The sequence below is a fragment of the Oryctolagus cuniculus genome, chromosome 9, assembly GCF_964237555.1.
Source record: "Oryctolagus cuniculus chromosome 9, mOryCun1.1, whole genome shotgun sequence".
Classification (NCBI taxonomy): domain Eukaryota; kingdom Metazoa; phylum Chordata; class Mammalia; order Lagomorpha; family Leporidae; genus Oryctolagus; species Oryctolagus cuniculus.
In genome coordinates, this window is record NC_091440.1 from 62,788,256 (window position 1) to 62,797,655 (window position 9,400).

Genomic DNA, 9,400 nt, shown 5'->3' on the forward strand with positions numbered 1-9,400 from the left:
CAGAGTAGGTAGTTTCTTTCTCAGCGCTTGCTCACTCGCTGGCCTGCATCATACTAGCTCAATCTCTCCCCTCGCACCATCAGCTGCACCCCCTGTTTCCTGCAATCCAGGTCCAACGCTTGCATTCAGGATAACTTGTTCACTCACCAGCTACCCGTCAGAGGCACCTGGCTGAAACAGTCCCTCTGCCAGTGACCTGTGGAGGGACTGGGATTTGCCTCGCCACAGGGTGAGGAGCCTGCAGCCTCCAGGTTCACAAGTGTGGCCTGCCAACCAGCCGCAAAGGCACTGTGTGTGAGCCAGCTAAGAATACAGACCCCGCAGCCCCACGCCCGGCCTACCCAACCAGAACCCGCATTTCAACAAGAGCCCTTGCTGGTTTGAATGGGCATTAAAATTTGAGAAGTGCTGGCATAAAATCTAGACACATTTTGTGGCAAGATTGTGGAATTTGGGGGTGAGTGAAGACTGGGTCCATAAGTACAAGGCAATTTACAGAGAAAATAATATTTATCAAATATTTATTTGATAAAATTAAAGAATGATTTACTTTCTTAAAAATAAGAGCAATAAATAATCCAGTCTAGGACCTTAAAACATGAATGAGCTCAATGGATCATTTATTTATCTATTTATTATATATATAGATAATATATATAAATAAATAATATATATATAAATATATATAAAGAATTCAGTAAGTAGTTAAGTAGAATGACCACTATTCCTCAGGAATAGACAAGGGCTATAAATAATAATCAAATTTCAAGATGTCAATTTCACTTATATACATTATATTTTTTGTACTCTATATATTAGTTACCACAAATCAGAGAAAACATATGGTATTTATCTTTGTCTTTTCTGCACTGGCTTCAGCAGTAGGGTTTGCATGCACATTCTTTCTTCTTTGTATTTTAATGACTCTGTTTGCATAAGAGCCTTAAATTGTATTAGGCACAAGTAGGTATGTTTTCATAATTTAATTGAATTGAATTTGAAATTGAACATAACTTAATTGAAGGATGACCTGGAAATGATTCTGCCTTTTTTTTTTTTTTTTTGAGTCTTTGTAATAAGGTTCATAGCTTATTCTTCTTTCAATGTTATCATTTATTGCAATTAGCTATAACAAATGTATACTTCATTCCTATTTCTTTCTCTTTCCTCCCTCCTTTCTTCCTGTTTTAAGTTGAGAACCTGATTACTGCTGGTGGATACAAGGCAACTGGAGGAAACAGACAGAATGCTTCCAAAGTTTGTTCTTTTAATTCTGACTTACTATTTTCTTCAGGGTTTTTTTGTTTGTTTGTTTGTTTGTTTTTTACAGGCAGAGTGGACAGTGAGAGAGAGAGAGAGACAGAGAGAAAGGTCTTCCTTTGCCGTTGATTCACTCTCCAATGGCCGCCGCAGCCAGCGCGCTGCGGCCGGCACACCGCGCTGATCCGATGGCAGAAGCCAGGTACTTCTCCTGGTCTCCCATGGGGTGCAGGGCCCAAGCACCTGGGCCATCCTCCACTGCACCTGGGCCACAGCAGAGAGCTGGCCTGGAAGAGGGGCAACCGGGACAGAATCCGGCGCCCTGACCGGGACTAGAACCCGGTGTGCCGGCACCGCAAGGCGAAGGATTAGCCTATTGAGCCGTGGCGCTGGCTTTCTTCAGGTTTTAAAGTTATATCTACTTATATTTTCTTAGAAATATCAAAAGTAAAGTAGAAGTTACATACACACACAAATATTCTAATAACAGTTTAGTGACTATTTCAAACTATTTAGCTATAGTTTTCAAATGTGATTACGTATGTTTGTGAGCCTGTGCATCTGAATAACAAGAAAAATCGAGGACTTGCTATTTTTCACCAAAATGCTCATACAACTTGCCACATAAATAAAAGTAGCCCGGCTGCCACATGAGCTGCAACACATCCCACATATGCTATTACCAGTTGAAACAATCTTGCAACACTGGGCATTCAGTTTGCTTCTGAGCTTTTCATTTTACAAAGCTACTATGGATATCTTTATACACGCTCTTTTGTGTAGTTCTCTTATTTTGTCCTTAGGATAAATTCCTTCAATGAAAATTGTAATATACAGTATGCGTCTGCCTTCTGAGAAGTTCCATCAATTTACACAGCCACCAAAAGACAAGCGCCCTTTAAAAAAATTCTTTGCCAACACAGAGACCAAAATAGATTATCTGTTTTTATTTGTATTCTTACTGGTAAAACTCTGAAAGCAAAATACGCACATAGGATAGTACACAGCTTAATGAATTATCACAAAGCAAACACAACCCTGAACATGTGGACTTCAAAAATTCAGGGAAAATGGAATTAAAAGGTGTGTTTACTTTTGTGCAAATAAATTTTGAAATCCATGCTTAGGTTTTCCATAAAATGCATCCTCCAGGGACTTTAGCACCCCGAGTGTTATCACCACAGTAAAGACACAGCACACGAGTGCTCCGCTGAAGCTCCCTCGCGTGCCACCCGTCACCGCCCTGCCTTTCCTCTTGGACACCATCCACCTCCCTGACATTTCACACCACACACCAGTCTTGTGAATAACTTTTTAGGCTCAACACCGTACTACGGAATTCACCCAGGCTGCTCCTTATATCTATAGTTTATTCATTTTTGTTGTCACATAGTAGTTGGCTATGAAAGTAGCACAGTTTGTCACTTATTCGCAGCCATCATGTATCACTTAATGCAGCTTATAAATCTGGGTGTCGCTCTTTGGGTCATACAAAAGCTTGAAGTTTCATATGGTTAAATTATTAATCATTTTCATTTATAATTATATTACTTGTGGTATGCTTTAAAAAAAAAAAACTTTTCCTGGGGTCAGCACTGTGGCATAGCAGGTAAAGCTGCGGCCTGCAGTGTTGCCATCTCATATGGGTGCTAGTTTGACTCCCAGCTGCTCCACTACTGATCCAGCTCCCTGCTAGCGTGCCTGGGAAGGCAGTGGAAGATGGCTCAAGTGTTCTGGCCCTGCTACCCATGTAGCAGATCTGGAAGAAGCCCTTGGCTCCTGGCCCAGTTCCTGCTTTTGCAGCCATTTGGGGTTAGCAGATGGAAGATCTTGCTCGCTCTGTCTGTCTGTCTGTCTCTCTCTCTCTCTCTCTCTGTAACTTTCAATAAGTAAATAAACCTTTAAAGAAAGAAAACGTTTCCCACTCCAAGGTTACAGAATATTAACCTATTTTTCTTCTAATACGCTTTCACTTTGTACATTGATATCTTTATATTTACATATGTATATGTGTGAATGAAAAGTCTGCAGAGGGATTATAGAAAATCTTAGAAAGTGTGTATGAAGAAAACTATGCTTGAGTTTAAAATTTTTTTGCACCAAGATAAACATTTTCTAATTCAATTTTTCCAAAAACTTTTTAAAGTGCCCTCTTATGTATACCTGTAGCATGATTTGAATGTAGTTTGTCTCTGCCTTGAAATTCATGATGAGATGTGACTGCCACCCTGGCAGTGTTGGGGGATGGGACCTTTAACAAAAGAGAAGGCCTTGAAGAAGGGTTAATGCCTTTCTCTCCTTAGAGAGAGTTGCTGTAAACCCAGGGTGCTCCTAGTGCTTTCTCCCCTCCACATATGTTTACTTGCCCTTCTGCACATCCACCGTGCTGCCAGGCAGCATAAAGCCCTCAGCAGGTGCAGCCACCCAACCTCGAACCTCCAGTCTCTATAACTGAGCCAAATGGATTTCTTTATAAAGTACACAGTCTCAGGTATTCTGTTGTAGCAAGAAGAAATGGACCAAGACAATGTGTATATGTGTGTGTGTGTACACATACATACTTGATTCTGTTTCTGGAATTCTATTCTATATTTAAAACATGCTGGTATATTCTTCAATGGCAATGCAAGTACAAGATACAAAGTCCAAGAGGAACAGGGTATATAAAGAAATGAGTCTTCGCCCACACCTGGCCACCAGACACACAGTTCAGTTTTAGCTTTGAGTCACCAGTCTACAATCCCAAAAGTACTCTATGCACAGAAAAATATGTGTATGAGTATTTGCATTTTTAACATTAACATGCATTTATAAAATATATCATAACACAGTTCTAGAGTTTGCATTTTATGTAAATCAATAGATTCATTTTTATCATATTCTTTGTAAGGACTGCACAAGACTCTATTGTATAAAATTGTTTAAAACCTGTACCCCCTGAAGAGCTAACACATTATGTATAATCTTTGCTATTATAGCTAATACTAAAATGAATATAATGTAGATACACAATTTTTCCACATGTGTGAGTATATTTGTAGGAAAGATTTTTCAGGAGCACAATTCAAGATCAAATTATATGTAAACCTTTCATTAAGCTCTTTATTTTGAAATAACTGTAGCTCATGCACAGTTGTAAGAAACAGTAGACACATACTCTATCCTTTACCTAGTTTCCTACCATGACATCATCTTGTAAAACTATAGCACAATATCACATCCAGTATATCGACGTAGTTAACATAGAATATTTTCATCACTCCAAGAATCCCCAATGTTGTCCTCTTACAGCCATTACCCTCTCATCTCTTTCTTTACACTCTTAGCCTCTGGCAGTCTGTTCTCCATTCATAAATGAGTAATCTCGTCCTACCAAGAGTGTTCCATAAATTGAACCATACAGCGGGGGAACTTCTGAGACTGGCATTTCTCACTTACTAAAATAGCTTAGTCATTACAGTCATTACATGTATCAATAGTTCATTCCCTTTTATTATTGAACACTGTTCTATGATATGTATATATTAGTTTGGCCATCTGCCCATTGAAAACATATGGGTTTGTTTCCAATTTTCAGCATTACAAATGAAGCTGCTGTAAACATTTGTCTACAGATTTTTTTGTACAAGCCTAAGTCTTCATTTCTCTAACATAATTGTCTAGGAACGCAATTGCTGAGCTATATGGTACTTGTCTATTTAGCTGTTTATGGAGCTTCCAAATTGTTTTCTAGGGTGGCTGTGATAGGTGTACATTTGAAGAGCTATCCAGGATATGTTACTGTGGTTTTAACTTGCATTTTCATAATGGCTAATGATGTCCAACACCTTCTGATAGATTTACGGTGTTTGTATGTGTGTGCTCTTCAGTGAAATATCTTTATGCTTTTTTCTATTTTCTAATTGGATTATTTTTATTGCTAACTTTTGAGAATTCTTTATATATTCTAGAGTACCACTCCTTTCTCAGATATGAGTCCATGGTTTGCAAATATCTTCTCCCAGGCCGTAAGTTATATTTTCCATTCAGTAATGTCTTCCATGGAACTAAAATTTTTAATAAAGACTAATTTATCATTTTTTTCCTTTTGTGGATCATGCTTTTATAGTCAAGCCTAAGAATTCTTTTTCTAATCCTCGATCCCAAAGTTTTTCTCCAATTTTTTTCTAACAGTTTTGTAGTTTCAGGATTCTCAAGTTCCACAGTCCAGTTTGCATTTTTATAGCAAGTATAACACTGAGATTGTGTTTCATTTTTTGGTGCAGACATCCAACTCTTTGGGCGCCATTTGTTAGAAAGGACATCTTACCTCTGCTGAATTGAATTTGCACCTCTGTCAAAGTCTGTTTTCACATTTGCAAGGGTCTCTGTGTTCTCTCCTGTCTTCTGTGGATAGGTTTCATCCCTCAGCTAGTTTTGATTACTCGAGCTATATGCAGTCATGAGACAAGGTGTGACTACTCCTCCCATTTACTTTTTCCAAAATTGTTTGAACTACTGCAATTTCTCTATGCCTTTCCATGTAAAATCTAGAATGGTCTTGCCAATATTCACACACACACACACACACACACACACACACCTTCCTGGAGTTTTGATAGGAATTGCTATCAAAACCAATATATCTACCATGAAACAATAATTTATAGAAACCAAAGGAAGGAAATCCTAATCTATTTAACCCCTGTTGTTCTTCCTTCTTAATTTTACAAAGTCCCACTTTGTTTCCTTTCTGCTCATTTCCTTTAGCACTGAAAAACATTATGCCACTTCTTCCCGGCTTCCACTGTTTCTGATGAGACATATGCTGTCATTCTGGTTTCGCATAGGAAAAGTGACATTTTTCTTTCATCATTTGCAAGATTTTTTTTCTTGAAAATAGTTTTCAGACATGCAATAGTTTCGGAATGTCTCTTTTTTTAGATTTATTTGCTTATTCTATTAGGAGTGTTCTTGGGTTCTTGAATTTTTAGGTTGATAGCTCACCAAATTTGGGAAGTTTTCAGCCATTATATCTTCAGGAACTTCTTTAGCACTACTCTCCTGCTCCTTCCTTCCAAGGCTCAGTGTCACGAGTGTTAGATCTTTTACCATAATAAACTATTATAATTATAGTCCCCTTATTATTAGTCTGTTTTTCTTTCTTCATTCTCATTGTTTAATTTCTATCATTAACTCCTCCAGTTCAATGACTCCTTCCTCTCTCTCCTCCATTAAGCTACTAAGCCCATCTATTGAGTATTTTATTGTTTTTGCATGTTTGGTTCTAAAATTTCCATTTTGTTCCTTTTATATTTCCTTAATGAGTCACTTTCTTTGCCCAGACTTTGTTCATTTACTGCAAGTATCTGTGAATGCACACTGAAGCATTTTTATCACAGCTGCTTTGAAATCCTTGCCAGATATTTCTTTTCTTTTTCTTATTTTCTTTTTTTTCTTTTTTTTTTTTTTTTGGACAGCCAGAGTTAGAGAGAGAGAGAGAGAGAGAGAGACAGAGAGAAAGGTCTTCCTTTCTGTTGGTTCACCCCCTACGTGGCTGCTAAGGCCGGCGTGCTGCACCGTTCCGAAGCCAGGACCCAGGTGCTTCCTCCTGGTCTCCCATGCGGGTACAGGGCCCAAAGATCTGGGCCATCCTCCACTGCCTTCCCTGGCCACAGCAGAGAGCTGGACTGGAAGAGGAGCAACTGTGACGGAATCCGGCACCCCAACCGGGACTAGAACCTGGGGTGCCGGCACTGCCGGCGGAGGATTAGCCTCGTGAGCCGTGGCGCCAGCCCTTGCCAGATATTTCTAACGATCATCTTAATGTTGGTATTGCTTGGTTGTCCTTTTTTGATATGGTTTGAGATTTTCCTGGTTCTTATTATTAAGCATAATTTTCAGCTGAAACCTGGATACTTTTAAATTATTCACTTAGACTTTGAATCTTAGATAAATGTTCTGTCCTAATTGGCTTTTCTTGACTCTGCTCCAATAGGGAAAGAAAAAGTACCACCTCCTCACTGTCAGCTGGAGACAGGAAGCCCAGATTCTTGACCTGGCCTATAATGACACCCGAGTGAGAGGTAGAGGTGTAAGTCAACACTCCTCAAGTAGTCTCCACTGACATGACAGCATGGACGATGACTGGGAGCAACTCACCACCAGTCAGCAGAGATCAAAGTCCTGGCTCCCTTCCAGGCCACTGATGCCACCTCAACAGAATTACTACAGCCTCTGTAATGTGAAAAAAAAGTCTGGACTCTCTCAGTCAGCTTTGCATGGCATGGGTGGGAGTGGAGAAACTGATGGTTCTGTGGCTTGGCGCTGTAGAGATATTACTACAAGAGTGAGCAGCCTTCACCTGGGGCTGTGTCTGTACCCATTAGCCTTCCCAAGTTTCTGGCTTCTTCAGCATTAAGCTTTGCATATGCGACGCAAGAAGAAATTTGGAGAACTTACCACCAGGCCTTTCCTGTGGCTCTGATGTCCCTCACCAGTCTACTTCCTTCTCGCCACCTTGCAGAATCTTCCCGTGTTTGTTCTGTATATAATATCCAGTGATTTTAGTTGTACTTAGTGGGAGAAATAGGAAAGGCCCACCAGCTCCAATTACCAGAAAGTAGAAGTCTGCATCGTTAACGTACATATAGCAATTACCTAATCACCTTCCATAAATGTAACAGTACACTTAGATGTCAGTTGATTCAACTGTATTTCTTCAGAGCTGACACTGCTTTATTCTTTTGTTGTTCACTGTAGAAGTTGCTCTTTGCAATCTATTTTTGTCCTCACACCTAATTTATCCAGGTTGTGATGGGCTTATGCTGCGATTTTAAAGTCAAGAATTTCTTACATGAAATTCTTCCTCACGGTGAAGGAAAGAAGTAATGCTGCTCAGAACCAAGCTTCCGGTAGTAGAACGTGTCCTTCCACCTGCCAGCCTCCCACCAGACCCGTGTTCATCTAATCTGAAGGCTGTGAGAGCTTCGCGAAACCTCTTCCACTTACAGAAATAAACACCACAGCGAATCCCAAGACAGGTGATTTTATTTCAATTCCTGGTGTCTTCTTTCAATTTATTCTCAAACTACATTTGACAAAACCTCCTTGAAGTTTATGGTATTCACCATCTTCCCCTATCGCGGATGCTTTGGGATTTTCGAAGGGTATTTGAATTAGGGGAGGGAAAGTAAACTGCCTTTGTTCAAAGGGACCTCACGTGGACACCTTTTCTAGATAGCTTTTCAGGGGCCCAAGCCGACATCTGTGAGGGAATTAAAGGAGCGGCACCAGCAGTTTGGCGAGCTGACATTTGCACCTGCTTAGCCCTCGCACTTGATTATGCCACGTCTTTATTTTCCAGACCTGTTTGTCTGCTCACCCTTACACACTACTTGCAACATGGTCACGTGGTCAGGAACAAAGCACTCCAAGAAGGAGGCCGCAGGAGGGCTAGGAAGCCCTAGCATCTCACACAAGAACACAGCTGAAACTCTCCCTCAGCCTGCGCTCACTGCTGGTCACACACAAGATCCGCAGCTGCACTACTCTGCCCTCCTCTCTTTCTAGGCACCTTTTCTTTTTTTCTTTTGAAAACCGGGCTGGGCTCATAGCATAAAAAGCATTATGAACTCTGCTTTACTCACTTGACATAACGATGTGGCTTCACATTTGGTTGAAAGGTCTTTAAAAACATGAGCCATTAATGGCTGTAACAATGGTCCTTATCTACCTTATCAAGGTGCCATAGCTTATTTAAACATTCTTCCATGTGAGGGTATCTAACTTCTTACATGTTTGCCATTTTTAAAGACACTGCAATGCATATTCCTTTACATAAATCTTTGACTTTATTTTTTTCTCAGGGCAGGCTACTACAATTTGGATTACTGGAGTGTAGCTCCATGCGGCACAAAACCAGGGAACACTGTTAAGACCACAGCCAGGCTTCCTCTTGGCCACAGCACTGAAAAGGAGTTTGCAGATGCTGCATCCCTCTGCAAAGCACTCTGGAGGGGTTCTTTAGAGCACCCATTTCCTGTGTAATGGTGTGGTCAAGCAAGTGCCGGTGCGCCCAGCCTGCATAAAGATGCATTTGCTCCCCCTGCTCCATAAAACAGCTGCTGCCAGGCAGGGAAACTGAGCCCCATGTTTGAGC

The 9,400-nt window shown here is 40.4% G+C and overlaps 1 protein-coding gene across 6 annotated transcripts in view; it reads right to left on the reverse strand.

The window, feature by feature from the left end:
• ENOX1 (ecto-NOX disulfide-thiol exchanger 1) overlaps positions 1-9,400 on the reverse strand; it is a 603,118-nt gene that overhangs the window by 420,624 nt on the left and 173,094 nt on the right. The window lies entirely within an intron of this gene.